The following is a 15,256-nucleotide window of genomic DNA, read 5'->3' on the forward strand; positions in this document are numbered from 1 at the left end:
CATGTTGCAACGAGCTTAATCTCAGTCTCGCTAACTTGAGTGAATTCATATGGGCGGCACTCAGTGGATCTGCACTCGACAATGCAGCCTAGGCGGAGTAGTCGAACGCAGATCCACTGAGCTCTCAACACAGCATCGTAAGAAGAAAAGTCGATTCAATAAATAAAAAAATTTGTTTGTTCAATTTTCTTCATTTTCTTCAATGCATATGCATACCAAACCGAAAGCAGTGTATTGAACGTTGCAATACAGATACATGTATTGTTGCACCCCTGATGGATGGATGGATGGATCTATCTATCTATCTATCTATCTATCTATCTATCTATCTATCTATCTATAGAGATAGATATAGCTATATTTATGTTCAGCAAAACTTCATTCACTTATGCTCTAATCACCATCTATGTTGTGATTTAAAATATAATACTCTTAAAATAAATGACACATTAAAACAATGTGTTTTCTAAGGCCAATTTATGTAACTTTCCACTGTATATTATAGTCTGTTGTGATAGTTTTGTGGTTGGCTGTGGTTCAGGAGGTAGAGTAGTTGATCTGAAGATACTGAAGCCCGAGTTGCAAGTTTGTGTGAATGTTCCATTGAAAGCTCTTAGATGTAGTTCATTTAAACACTCCAGTGTTAATTACTTCACAATGTTTTGCTTTGGTATGTCAGAGATGTTAAGATCAATTTAAAAACAATAAATGATGATTATTGGGGAAATAACAACAATAGTTTTCACACATAATATTTTATACCGAGATGGGTCAAAAGTCAAAATGGGTATATTTATAAAATACTCAACATCCACATAAAACACCAATCTCAACTGGCTGGAGTACAGCCCAAAACCAAACCATGACGGAGCCTCCACTGAGTTTTGCAGTGGTTGTAGACACCTCTCTCCTAGCTTTTGTATGTATTGATAATGTTTTGAATCAGAAATATAATATGTGCATTAATAAAAGAAAGAAATATCATTGAATTATTTATTTATCACTGTTCACATTACAGCTAATAAACCTCATTGTCCAACTAAAAGCTTATCAGTATAAGCAACAGGAGATGCAAAAAGTTAAAAAGGACACCAAGAGACCAACTACAGTGGCTTGCAAAAGTATTTGGCCCCCTTGAACTTTTCCACATTTTGTCACATTACAGCCACAAACATGAATCAATTGTATTGGAATTCCACGTGAAAGACCAATACAAAGTGGTGTACACGTGAGAAGTGGAATGAAAATCATACACGATTTCAAACATTTTTTACAAATAAATAACTGAAAAGTGGGGTGTGTGTAATTATTCAGCCCCCTGAGTCAATACTTTGTAGAACCACCTTTTGCTGCAATTCCAGCTGCCAGTCTTTTAGGGTATGTCTCTACCAGCTTTGCACATCTAGAGACTGAAATCCTTGCCCATTCTTCTTTACAAAACAGCTCCAGCTCAGTCAGATTAGATGGACAGCGTTTGTGAACAGCAGTTTTCAGATCTTGCCACAGATTCTGGATTGGATTTAGATCTGGACTTTGACTGGGCCATTCTAACACCTGGATATGTTTTGTTTTAAACCATTCCATTGTTGCCCTGGCTTTATGTTTAGGCTCGTTGTCCTGCTGGAAGGTGAACCTCCGCCCCAGTCTCAAGTCTTTTGCAGACTCCAAGAGGTTTTCTTCCAAGATTGCCCTGTATTTGGCTCCATCCATCTTCCCATCAACTCTGACCAGCTTCCCTGTCCCTGCTGAAGAGAAGCACCCCCAGAGCATGATGCTGCCACCACCATATTTGACAGTGGAGATGGTGTGTTCAGAGTGATGTGCAGTGTTAGTTTTCCGCCACACATAGCGTTTTGCATTTTGGCCAAAAAGTTCCATTTTGGTCTCATCTGACCAGAGCACCTTCTTCCACATGTTTGCGGTGTCCCCCACATGGCTTGTGGCAAACTGCAAACGGGACTTCTTATGGTTTTCTGTTAACATCGGCTTTCTTCTTGCCACTCTTCCATAAAGGCCAACTTTGTGCAGTGCACGACTAATAGTTGTCCTATGGACAGATTCCCCCACCTGAGCTGTAGATCTCTGCAGCTCGTCCAGAGTCACCATGGGCCTCTTGGCTGCATTTCTGATCAGCGCTCTCCTTGTTCGGCCTGTGAGTTTAGGTGGACGGCCTTGTCTTGGTAGGTTTACAGTTGTGCCATACTCCTTCCATTTCTGAATGATGGCTTGAACAGTGCTCCGTGGGATGTTCAAGGCTTGGGAAATCTTTTTGTAGCCTAAGCCTGCTTTAAATTTCTCAATAACTTTATCCCTGACCTGTCTGGTGTGTTCTTTGGACTTCATGGTGTCATTGCTCCCAATATTCTTTTAGACAACCTCTGAGGCCGTCACAGAGCAGCATGTATTTGTACTGACATTAGATTACACACAGGTGCACTCCATTTAGTCATTAGCACTCATCAGGCAATGTCTATGGGCAACTGACTGCACTCAGTTCAAGAGGGCCGAATACTTTTGCAAGCCACTGTAAATCCTCAAAATGATTACTTCCATAACTGCATGTCTTATGATTTTACTTTTTAATAAAATTAAGTAAAAAAAAATTTTATGGTTCCGCTTGATGTCTTTGATACATTTTTATACCTTTGACCAGGTGTACATTTTTAAGCATGAGTATAACTCAAAACTCAAATAAAGTCCTGTTTAAGCATGCAGTCTACTGAGTGGTGATTTCTACATTCATAGTAAACTATATGGGAAAAAAGTACTGAAATACACACCTCTTACTCTTTTAATTCAGATTTTTTCAGTCCCATTGCCATAGGTGTGTGAAGTTTGCCTTTATCAATGTGACACAATGGGTCGATCTAAAGAGCTCACTAAATTCGAGCATAGTGCTCTAATAGGTGTAATAGTTATCACTGGAACAAGTGAGCATGTGCAGTTTACTCCCTCCTAGATATTCCAGAGTCTACCGTAAATCTTGTTGTAAATTGTTACTAAAAGGAAGCGCTCAGGAATCACAGACACTCTTCCACAAAGTAGCAGAACATGTGAAGTTTAGAACAGGGTTGCCAACTGCTGAGGCACACAGCCACCAAACCTCTGCTTACTCGGTGGCTGCAGAGCTCCAAGCCTATTCATCTTAAAGCTGTATGTGTCTACATTAAACAGTGACAAATACTACAGAACAAATATTTCTACACTTCTGTAAATGTAGTCAGTATTTTAGCACTGATGAGTTACAATTAAATGCTTTGATAGTCTTAATGTAGTATTTGAATAAAATATGAGTATCACTACTTGGTGATCACCTTCCTCTTTATTCCAACAGTACTATTAATTACAGTTAGTCTGAGCAGTTTAGAGACAAGGTTAGAGAGGCAAGGCTCATAGGTTTTTAACATGTGCAGGTGAGGGATAGTGGACATTATTGGTTGAGGGATATTGAAGATGGAGTTGTCAGGTAGGAAAAAAGAGGAAGACAATAGAGAAGACTGATGGATACAGCGAAGGAGGACATGCAGAGGGTTAGGGTTAGTGGTGTGACAGAGGATGATAGAGATAATACTTTTGGTCTGCCTTTTTGTTAGAGGCAACTGCAGTCGGAGATAAAGTATTTAAAAAGAGTCATTTTGCAAGTGCATATTGAGGAGCTGACTGGAGCAACGGTTTATGATGAGAGGAAACAAAATATTGTAGAGAGGAAGACAGAAACCTCCTGCTTCCTGAATAAGAAATAGGAGATGTGGTGGCGTAATAAATTTGTGAGCCTTGTTATGGCCCGTCTACACTCAGAAAAATTATGGTTCTTAAATGGTTCTTCAGATGTCTTCATGGTTCTTTAAAGAACCATCATACGTCAAAGAACCTTTTTATTTTGTAGATGGTTCTTTAGGTATTACAAATGGTTCTTTAAAGAACAAAAGGTTCTTCATCCTTAGCTATCTGAGTTTGATGGTGTAAAATGGCATAAATATTTATTCACTATAATGAGGCTGTGAATTAGTTTTGTGTTTTGTTTGTGTGCATGTGTGTGCGAAGGGGGAGGGCGGGTTACCTGGCAATTACCCTTTAAGAGCAGATGGTAGGAAACTGAATATTCAAATAAAAGTTAGAAATACTTGCTTAAAAATATACTGGTGGCAGGGTGGGGCCAAAGCCTAAAGACCCTACCCCCACACCCCAACCCATAAACCCACTGATCACAAAATAATGTGGTAATAGAATATGGAATTTATTATTAAGACGTTTATGAATATGGTGAGTTAACAAACAGTAGACACAATACACACATTCAAATACTGTACTTCAGTTTTAAATTTTAATAAAGTATTACTATTTTCTGCTTCAAGGCATTACTTTTGAGATTATTATATATATTAGAAAATATAGCATAATGAAAATACTAGTTATTGTAAACTTTACAAACCACCCAGCAGTATGTAAAGTCAAATTATAAAATACAAGTAAATAACAATTGCACAACAGAATGTCAGTGTAATGAACACTGTGTTCATAACCAACACACTTAGTTTTGACAAAGCATGCTGCTTAGGTAAATGATCTCAGTAGTTGTTTATCACTGAGCAATTTATGTGTTTCGAGCCAAATAAATGACAGTGAGAGAGAGAGAGAGAGAGAGAGTCAATCGTTGGGTTGCGCATGCGCAGACAGATTGCGCGACCGGCGGGCCTTGAACTTTTTAAGGGAAAAAACACTTTCTCACGGACGGTGACAGCGACACGGAGAACAGTCTTCAGTACCTGCTGGTCTTTGAAGCTCTGGATTGTGGGACTGTTGGAAAAGGTAAAACGTTTTCATTAAAACCTTTTTACTGTTTTGTTTTTGTTACTCGTCATTGTAGCTTGCTGTTAATGCTGTGCTAACAATAACAGTTAGCTATGTTAGATACGTTAGCCGTTGACGTTAAGGCAATTTAGTATCGGTATAAAGAACTGTTTTCCTAACAAAACCACTGTTATAATTAAGTGAAGGTGCTCCCAACTAATTGGCTTCTAAAACATGTGGTTCTATTGCGTGCTGCGTACATAAAGTAATGTCAGCTAGACTGATTAAAATTTATAATATTTTTAATGTCACTAAAATGGCACCTGAAACCTGTTGTGACGTGAGCTCTGTGTCTGCTCTAGAAACTCAGAAATTCAGTAGATCTGAGTCGTACATTAAATACTCACATCAGCCTGTACTTTGAATTCTGTAAGAGCTGTATAAAACACAGCAATGCATAAGTGCTTTGAATGAATAGAAATGTGACACATTAGAAGATGTGTCTGTGACTGTTCCTGTGTAACTAATTTTCGGACTAGTTGACAAGTTATGCTCCGGCCATTTGATGTTACCAAGATAGATGTCCATTTGTAATATAGTTAAATTTTCTTTGTACGTTTCATTTATCCACCATCGTACATTAAGCCAAGAAGAGGTCATTATACTAACAAGAGGTATCAACACTGGGGCGAAATTCAGCATGTGGTTAAAGTTTGTAATCCAGCCAGGGTGTCAATATCACTCAGCAGCCAGTCGCAGAGATGAAGCAGGTCGCATCAACACATAAATCTACTCTACCCGGCTTAAATGACAAGACCACCTCTGACCGAAAAGCTGTAGATTTTTCTTGTTTGCACAAATTAATTCAGATTCACACTAATTCTTTTCACAGCTCCAACAAAATGAGGAAGAGGAGGGGGAGAAACACAATTAGATTGAATTACAATTGGATGGATGTCGAGGACAAGGAGGAGGAAGCTTAGGATGAGGAGGAAGAAAAGCAGCAGGAGCATCTTTGGGGATCTCTACGATGTCATTGAGGTTTGTTTCATTAATATTGTCCTCTCACATAGAAAGATGACTTGTTTTAGTTCACCTACTTCCTGTATTAAATAGTGATGTGCAAAACGTTGTGGAAAACCACAGAGCAGGCACGTATAGTGCATCTGCATGTAAATGAACATCAAATCTCTCAGACTAAAATCTGTATTATACTTTTAGTCTTAAGAACATATGTTGTATATTTATCACCCTTATGATAAAACCCATGTCAGCCATTGGTTTATGGCAGGGGTGCTCACACTTTTTCCGCATGTGAGCTACTTACAAAATGACCAAGTCAAAATGATCTACCCACTACAAAAATCCAAAACATATACTTATTTATAAATATATTGAGGATTCTTTATATCTACAATGTATATACATGCATAACCGCAATATCCAATATTTCACAACACAATTAACTATGTAAATTTTTTGTCATTACCTGAGTTTACTCTGATGACTTGTACTGAATTGATTCAGCCAGGGATGCATAGTCCGGACAGTAGCTGCTGACGGCCAGCCTCAAACACACTTCCAAATGTTCATCAGTCATGGTGGAACGGTACTTGGACTTAATGATCTTCATGTGGGAAAATGATGACTCACATAAATAAGTGGAGCCGAATAATGGAGTCAAAGAGGCAGCACATTTCCTCATGTTGGGGTACTTTACTTATGTGAGTAAGTTCCAGAACTGTCCATGATCTCTGGACTTCAGCTCAATGTCAGCTTGTAGTGTCAAAATCTCATCTTCCACTCCAGAAGAGTTCAGGTGAAATAGTTTTGCAATTTTTGATGCGAGTGAATCGACCTCAGCATCTTCCCGAAAAGGATAGCACATGAAGGTAGCGACTGGCTCGAGCAAAGAAAAGTCTTGAAAGCGTTTGTCAAACTCTGACAGACAATTGTCAATCTGCTCTGTGTGTAGTGCACTGTCAAGTTGCAAACAGGCCATCCCTTGCATCTCCAGCTCTGACGCCAGGTTTTGAAAGTTTATCAAATCATGGCGCTGCAGCTTTAAAGAGAGATGTTGCATCTTTCGTTTGAAAGCATTAACTGAGCTGATCATGTTGATCACTGTTTTGTCTTTTCCTTGCAGCTCTAGATTAAGGTCATTCAACATGTTTGTCAGATCGGTTAAAATGTCAAGTCTAACAGCCACTGACCGTCATTAAGTTGCATGTATTCTGCTTGTCCAGCTACACGGAAAACTCCTTAATCTCCGGACAGAGCTCTCGAAATCTTTGCAGGAATTTCCCTCGACTAAGCCACCTCACGTCAGTGTGTAGCAACAACTCAGAGTGGTCGCAGTCAGCCTTCTCCAGATGTGCACGAAATAACCGTCTTTGAAGAGATCTGGCGCGAATACAACAGGCGATCTTCGTTGCAACATTCATGATCTCCTTCATGTTGAGCATTTTAGTGCATAACGCTTGTTGGTGGATTATGCAATGGTAATTTAGGAAGTCCGGGAAAGCATCGTCCTGCCTGCACTTGGCAATAAATCCATTCAAGCGGCCAACCATTGCGGGTGCTCCATCTGTGGTAATAGACACCAATTTGTACACTGGGAGCTGGGTTTTCTCGATAAAGTTTTTGAACGACTGAAATATGTCCTCTCCTCGCGTCTGTTCTTTCATGGGCAGGACTGTTAAATAGCTCTTCTTTTGCAGTGATATCAGTAAACACCATACGAATGAAAATGCACACCTGGGCTGTGTCACTCACGTCCGTATATTCGTCCAACTGCAGTGAGAAACACTGGCAATCTCCGATGTCCTTCCAAAGTTGCTGGGTTAAATCCTCCGCCATGGCTTCACAGCGCCGTGTAACTGTACTTCTTGACAGCTGGAGAGCTTTGATCGAAGATGTTATTTCTGCCTTATTTTTAAAGTCTCGGAACAATGAGTCAGCTGCTTCAACGAATGCCTCTTTTACCATCTCTCCATCTTGAAAAGACTTCTTGTTTTTAACAATGATGTGACTCACCCGGAACGATGCTTCGGTGGCGGCTTTCGCTTTTGAAGTTTGTTGTGTGAAAAATGACTGCTGTCCGGACAACTGGGATTTTAGTTCCTTCACCTTTTTCTTTCTTAGCTCGCTTTTCGGCGGGAATGTAGTGTCGTATTTTCCGTGAACAGTTCGAAAATGCCGCTCCACATTTCCCTTCTATGGCATTGCGATGGTAGCATGGCAGATGAGGCAAACGCACTTCGAAAATGACATCGTGAAAAAAAAAGTCCCCCTCCCATTCCGTATGAAAGTGATACATTTTTGTCTTCTTACTTGGTCCAGCTCCCTCACTCATTTTTAACCCTTTCTTAGGTTTAAGAGAAAAAACTGAGAGCTAAAAATTGGAGTTAACTCGCTGACTAGCTTGTCAGTTTTACTACACTTCGCGCCGCTGTTTGCGCATGCGTAGCGACCTAAGCGTCAGAAAAAATCTGATGTCATCTGACTGGCTTCCCTGTATCAATCAAGTGACGGGATGGATGATAGGCTGGCATCTATTTTTTTTCAATGCCATGCGATCTACCAATACTACCTTTGCGATCGACTGGTCGATCGCGATCGACGTATTGAGCACCCCTGGTTTATGGACTTTGTATTTAGAAGCCTCAACATTTGCTTTATTGCTATTGCTATGTTGGTTTTTGTGAGCCTTTGGGACCATATTAGGATGAGGGATCAGAATCTGGAGTCGTGCACTCTACTGTTTCATTTAGCGTGTATCCACCGGTACGTGACGCTGTCACCGGTACGAGATTTCGGAATGGCACCACTTACCTCAACATCCAGTTGTGATAGCTGCGTCAACCTGAGCCAAAAAGTGATCGAGCTGGAACAAAGGATATCCACGCTATACCAAATCCAGGGGGCAGAACGCGATCTTGACACGATCCTCCTTGGCAAAGCTCAAACCACCGCTACTAGCGCTGAGCTAGCCGACACAGTGCACCACTCAGCTGTTGTGTCCCAAGATCCCGCCAACAGTCAACCCAGGCTCCAAACTTGTGTCGCTGGTGTTTCTGCCACGGACGAGAACTGCTGGTTTCAACTAGGGGCCAGACCCAAGGCTCTGGTCAGCTCCATTCCACTCCAACCAGTGCCATGGACCATGGTTGGGACGCGCGGTGGCTGCAGAGGGGCCAGGAGGATCCGTCTCTCGCACCCTCACCCCTCCGGTGCGGTAGTGCTGAAGAATAAATTCAGTATCCTGGATCCTGTGGACTTTCCTCCTCTGGCCGATAGCCCTCGCCACCCCGCTGTGTCGCCGAAGTCTGCACCATCTCCACCACTACGTCCCCGGAGCCGTGGCGGGCAGCCCGGCGCTGTGGCGCAAACTCGCCGTGGAGAACTGTTCTTCACCCCGGCTCCTCGGAGAAGAGGACCCACGGCGCAGCTACCTGGGAGTCACGCACGCGGTCCGGCTGGTGCATCTCCATCTGAACACCCCCGGTGCCGTGGCGCAGGCATCTCAGATGGCCAGCAGTCCCCGGTGGCATCTCCTTTCTCCACGCTGGTCCTCGGAGATTCCATCGTCAGGAACGTGCGGATGAGGGGGCGCCACGCTGTCGCTCCCGGGAGCCACCGTTGTCGACATAGTGGACAGAATTCCCAACATCCTGGCGTCCCACCCACAGGCCAACCGGCTTATCATCCACATCGGCACCAATGACATCCCCAAACAGCAATCTGAGCTGCTGAAGCTGGACTTCCTCCAACTCTTCAGCCTCCTTGGTCAGTTGCAGGTGAGTGCTTTTATCTCCGGGCCCACCCCCACCTGTGGCAGAGGGATAGGCCGTTTCAGCCGGCTGCTCAGCCTTAACACTTGGCTTTCCTCCGCCTGTGTCTCCCACGGCGTGGGTTTTATTAACAATTTTGATGCCTTCTGGGAGAGGAGACATCTTTTTGGGGCAGACGGACTCCACCTCAACGCCTGGGGACGCCGTTTGCTGTCCGCCAATTTGGTATTTGGCGTACAGCACTCCCGCACACGGCCCTGTCATTACCCCAAACCGACACTACCCGCTGATCTGTCCTCCACTGACTGATGTCCCCGTGGTCCCAGCTCCTACATTTGTTCCACTTTTAACAGTAATACACAAAACTCTGGACTCGGACCTCTCTCCCACAGTCAACACAATACCCGTCATAATCACAAACAGAGAGCAACACAATTATCATAAATCCAGTAACTCCAAAAACATTAATAACCTCCGGCCTCTTCAAAAATCTCAGACTTCATTGAACTCTACTGTCAAAAATCCACCAGTCTCAATTAGTATGGCACTTTTAAATGTCCGCTCTCTGTTGAATAAGTCTTTTATTATTAATGATTTAATTTTAGATAATAAACTTGATTGTTTATTTTTAACTGAAACATGGCTGGGTTCGGATGCACCAGTTGTTCTCACTGAGGCCTCCCCACCAAATTTTAATTTCTCTTTTTCCTTTAGAAGTGGTAAGAGAGGTGGTGGGACTGCATCTTTAACCAACAACACACTCACCACCAAACACATTTTATTTGATCATTTTACCACTTTCGAATTCCACGCTATTGTTTTTAGCAGCCCTCCAGTTTTATCTGTCACAATTTATAGACCACCTAAAGACAGTGCTGCTTTTATCAAGGAATTCTCAGAATTTTAACAAACATACATTCAAAATATAACATGATAATTCTAACCGGTGATTTTAACCTGCACATAGATAATCCTTCTGACCCTACATCAAAAGAATTCTTAAACATTCTTCACTGTATGGATTTTACCCAGCACGTCACGCAGCCGACTCACAACAGAGGACACACTCTGGACCTGGTCATCACCCATGGGCTGTCCACCAGTGTGTCCTCTGTTGTTGACTTGGCTGTCTCTGACCACTACTGTGTGTTTTTTAACATCACCGGTTTTATTCAGCGGGAGACCTCGGTGCGAACTGTGAGGAGGCGCTATCTAACCTCTGAAGTGGCTGCAAATTTTACCAGGGTTTTAGACGAATGCCCCCTGTGATTCTACCTGCACCCTGTGATTTTATTTTTAATCATTTTAACAGCAAACTGAAGAAAAGCCTTGACTCCGTTGCTCCACTCACCACCAAAAGATTAACGTAAAAGCGTGTATTACCCTGGAGAAACGAAGAAGTCAAAACACTCAAAAGAAATTGCAGGGCAGCAGAAAGGAGATGGAGGAAAATAAAAATGAAATCAACTATCAAATACTTTGCGAGCAACTTAAAATTTACAATAGTACACTAAGGAATTCAAGAAATTCATACTTAGCCAAAATAATCAGTAATAACAAAAATAATCCCAAGGTCCTCTTCTCCACCATAGATCACTTATTTAACCCTGATTTTAACAGCTCCCAAAGAACCCCACAGACTCACTCTGTGAGCAGTTTGCAGACCACTTCAGGGGAAAAATCAACACCATCAGATGTGATATTTTATCTTCTCGTGATATGATTTTAAACACATCTGAGGGCTCGACTGTACCTGAGGAGACACTGGACAGCTTTGCCCTGGTTAATGCTGAGAACCTTAAGAAAGTTTTCTCCACAGTGAGACCCACCACATGTCTTTTAGATCCAATCCCTCTCCACTTTTTAAAACACTTTATGGATTTTTTTGAAGCTGAGCTTTTATACATGATGAATTGCTCTCTTCAGTCGGGTGTCTTCCTGCTGCCTTTAAAACGGCGGTGGTGAGGCCCCTTCTGAAGAAGAGCAATTTGGATTGCAATAATTTTAATAACTACAGACCTGTATCCAACTTACCATTTTTAAGTAAAATTTTAGAAAAACTTGTTTTTATTCAGATTAATGATTTTCTGAATGATAAACAGATCCTAGAAATATTTCAGTCTGGATTTCGGGTGAACCACAGCACAGAGACCGCTCTCCTAAAGGTTTTAAATGATCTTAGATGTAACTGGGACTCCCAAAAGCTCTCAGTCCTGGTGCTACTGGATCTAAGCGCAGCCTTTGATACAGTAGACCACGCTATTCTTTAAACAGACTGAAACACATGGTGGGCCTCTCTGGTGCTGTACACAACTGGTTCACTTCCTATCTCTCAGACAGAACTTTTATGGTGAGTATGGATACATGCTCCTCTAAGATCCATAAAATGACATGTGGTGTGCCCCAAGGGTCGGTTTTAGGCCCTGTACTTTTTAATTTGTATATGCTCCCGCTTGGCGGCGTCATCAGGAGGCATGGAGTGAACTTCCACAGTTACGCTGATGATACTCAGCTGTATATCTCCGTGTCTCCTGATGACACCAGACCAATGGATGCTCTTTTTAACTGTATTTTAGATATAAAATCTTGAATGGCAGAAAACTTTTTACAGCTTAACCAGGACAAAACTGAAGTTTTAATCATCGGTCCTGAGGCTCAGAGAGAGAAACTCTTGTCTAAATTACAGGCATTTTCACTATGCCCTTCACTACAAGTGAAAAACCTGGGTGTTATTTTTGACTCTGAGCTTGGTTTTATCCCACATATTAAACATGTAACCAAAATTGGATTTTATCATCTAAAAAATATAGCCAGAGTCCGCCCTATTCTCTCTCGGGCCAACACGGAGATGTTGATGCATGCTTTTATTACCAGTCGCATTGATTACTGTAATGCCCTGCTCTCTGGTCTCCCCAAAAAGAATATTTCACCTTTGCAACTTTTGCAAAACTCTGCAGCTCGTGTGCTGACGAAGACCAGAGGGCGGGCCCACATTACACCGGTTTTAGAATCACTGCATTGGCTCCCCGTGTGTTTCAGGATCGATTTTAAAGTTCTTTTATTGGTTTTTAAATGTCTTAATGGTCTTGGGCCTTCTTATCTTTTAGATCTGCTTTTACCATACGAACCCTCGCGGACCCTGAGGTCCTCTGGTACTGGCCTTTTGATTGTCCCTAAAGTCAGGACACATACTCACGGAGAGGCAGCTTTTCAGTGGTATGGTCCTCGACTGTGGAACAGCCTGCCGGAGGAGCTCAGGGCCGCAGAGAACGTACATGTTTTTAAAAACAGGCTCAAGACCCACCTTTTTAATTTAGCTTTTACCTAACGTTTATTTATTTAATGCTTATTTATCCTATCCTGTTATTCTATTTATATTATTCATTTAGTTTTACCTAATACCGATTGATTGTATTCTTATTCATTTTTTATCTTCTTACTCTGTTTATACTTATATTTATATTATATCCCACTCTTATTTATTTTATCTTTTTATCCTGTTTATATTCTTATTAGGTCATATCTCCAGTGTTTCCTCGGAGGGGGCTCTCTGCACCGGGGCTGTGATCGACCGTGGCTGCTGGGGCCCTGTGGGTCCTCTGAGCCTGGCTGGGGGGCTTCTTTGCCTCCCTCCTGCTGTGTGCCCAGCCTGGAGGCTGCGGTCTGTGATCGGCTCCCGGTGCAGACAGCTCCCTGTGATAGTGTTTCCTCACTTGGCTAATGCGTACCCAGCCCAATTTTACTCTTTAGGTGTGTGTGTGTGTGTGTGTGTGTGTGTGTGTGTGTGTGGGGGGATGTGTGTATCATGACCGCTTCTGTTAATGACAGTGCGGGGAATGAGTGGGAGGGTGGGGTGGGCTGCTTTTAACCATGTAAAGCACTTTGTGCTACAGTTTGTATGAAAAGTGCTTTATAAATAAAGATTGATTGATTGATTGATAAGATTTGTACAGCAGATCCAAGTTGTGCCTTGAAAACAGGAAAGTCATCTGCATAGAGGAGAACTTCAATAGCAGGCTTGTACAAAGTGAGGCTTTGTGCTCACATTTGCTGCAAACTCTCGTTTTAATTCTGTTACCTTGTTTTGATGCAGAATTCACTTGAAATCAGGCAAGAACTGGACTTGTTTTTTATAATTTGTTCTTGTGAATTAATTGTGTATCACATATATTTGATTTGACTTTCTGCGAGACAACAGTCGTCCGCTGGCCAAAAAAGTTTTCCAAATACATCCACATTATCAAGTCTGGATTTAGGAAAGAATAGCAAAAAAATCTGCACCTCCTGCTTCACATGCAATTTCTGTTTTTGTGTTCAGAGGCGGCGGCGAGAGGGGAGACCTCGGCTCATCCAGCTGGACAGCCTGACCAGGAGGAGTCGAACATTAACTCGGCTCTTCCAGGGCACCCTGCAGACTCGGCTGCTGGCAACACTGGGATGACGTGAACGCCAAACAGGAGTCCATCACAGGTCGACTGCAGGTATGCGAGTCAGACCTTCTGAGGAGGGTTTTACTTTTCTCTCTTATTTATAATTGACCCCTGTTTTCTCTCTCTCTCAGCTCCTTGTCTCAGAGTGGGAGGGATTTGAAGCACAAAGGGAGGAGCTTGTCGTTTGGTTGGCTGATATGGATGTCCACCTGAGTGAGGTTGACCAGCTGACAGGAAACACCTGTGAAAAACTGAAACAACTGCAGGTGTGGGGTTGTTTTGATATGACATATATTTGATATGACACATACATCAGAGACATTATCCTAAACTGGACTAACAAAGAACCATGAGTCCAACTAGGGCTGCTCAATTAATCGAATTTTAATCTCGATTACGATCTGGGCTTTCAACGATCATTAAAAATGACTGAGACGATTATTAGCACCTCCCTCGTGCTTTACTCTCGCGCTGCTCCGTGTGCCAAATCGAGCGCACCTCTCTGCGATTCGAACACACGTCATAACAATTAAGAGGACCCAAGGGAAGCTCGGAAAGCTAAGCAGAAGTTATTTGGAGAGGATAATGGCTGCTGAAGAGAGAATGAAGCTGGTTGAAAAGAGAGATAAAACGACTTCAGTGATGTGGAAACAATACGGGTTCGCGGGGTCAGACGTGGATCGAGTAGACATAGTGTGTAAACTTTGCTACGGTGTCGTAGCTGCACCACAGAGCAACACTACAAATTTATTCAAACATTTGAAGATCGCTCACAAAGTGACATACGATCAAACAGTGAAGGAGCACCAACTTTAATTTACATACCTCACTGTCCGTTTGATGCAATTGTGCATTGTGTGTCTACACAGCTTGCCTTGATGTTTGGTTATTTGTATGCATAAATATTATGCAGTATTTTGAAGTTCACTAAACATTAATGTTTACATTTTTCATTTATTTTTTATATTGCAAACATTTGCACTGTAATCAGTATTTGCACACTATTTTACATTATTTTTTGACAATCTTTAAAGCCATTATTCAATACATTGTTATTGTTAAATAAATATCGTCAAATAATCGAGATCTCAATTTCAGTGAAAATAATCGTGATTATCATTTTTGCCATAATCGAGCAGCCCTAAGTCCAACATTAAACTTACCTTACATAATGTAAGGCTGAAGTTCATTGATAATTTTAATCAAAAGCTTGTTGTTGAAATATTTTTACTGATCATGCAA

The 15,256-nt window shown here is 42.0% G+C and overlaps 1 long non-coding RNA gene across 1 annotated transcript; it reads left to right on the forward strand.

Annotated features, from left to right (window-relative positions):
- Window positions 1-4,703: 4,703 nt before the first annotated feature.
- Window positions 4,704-14,414, forward strand: LOC120434198. The gene is made up of 4 exons (XR_005608983.1): window positions 4,704-4,809; window positions 5,684-5,832; window positions 13,903-14,065; window positions 14,146-14,414. It is a non-coding gene; the product is annotated as an uncharacterized LOC120434198 (long non-coding RNA).
- The last annotated feature ends 842 nt before the right edge of the window (window positions 14,415-15,256 follow it).

This window comes from Oreochromis aureus, linkage group 3, assembly GCF_013358895.1.
Source record: "Oreochromis aureus strain Israel breed Guangdong linkage group 3, ZZ_aureus, whole genome shotgun sequence".
NCBI lineage: Eukaryota > Metazoa > Chordata > Actinopteri > Cichliformes > Cichlidae > Oreochromis > Oreochromis aureus.